General features: G+C 71.6%; 1 protein-coding gene across 1 annotated transcript in view; it reads right to left on the reverse strand.

Moving 5' to 3' along the window:
• Window positions 1–204, reverse strand: part of SLCO5A1 (solute carrier organic anion transporter family member 5A1) — a 271,273-nt gene that overhangs the window by 123,239 nt on the left and 147,830 nt on the right. The gene's annotated exons all lie outside the window — the stretch shown is intronic.

Raw genomic sequence — 204 nt, forward strand, 5'->3', positions numbered from 1 at the left:
AGTCCTTTGTGGCTCCATCCTCCCTCCGTTTCGTTTAAGGAGCCGCCCGCCCGTCCGCCGGGGCGTCCACGCTGCCTCCTCCGGTTCTTTCTGGCCCCCCCGGCCGCCGCCGTCGCCGCTTCATGCCCTCGGCGCCGGGCTCAGCAGCCGCCCGCCGTGGGGGGAGGAGGAGGAGGGGGGGAGGAGAAGGGAACAAAGCCAGAT

The sequence above is a fragment of the Calidris pugnax genome, unplaced genomic scaffold, assembly GCF_001431845.1.
Source record: "Calidris pugnax isolate Ruff unplaced genomic scaffold, ASM143184v1 scaffold5, whole genome shotgun sequence".
NCBI lineage: Eukaryota > Metazoa > Chordata > Aves > Charadriiformes > Scolopacidae > Calidris > Calidris pugnax.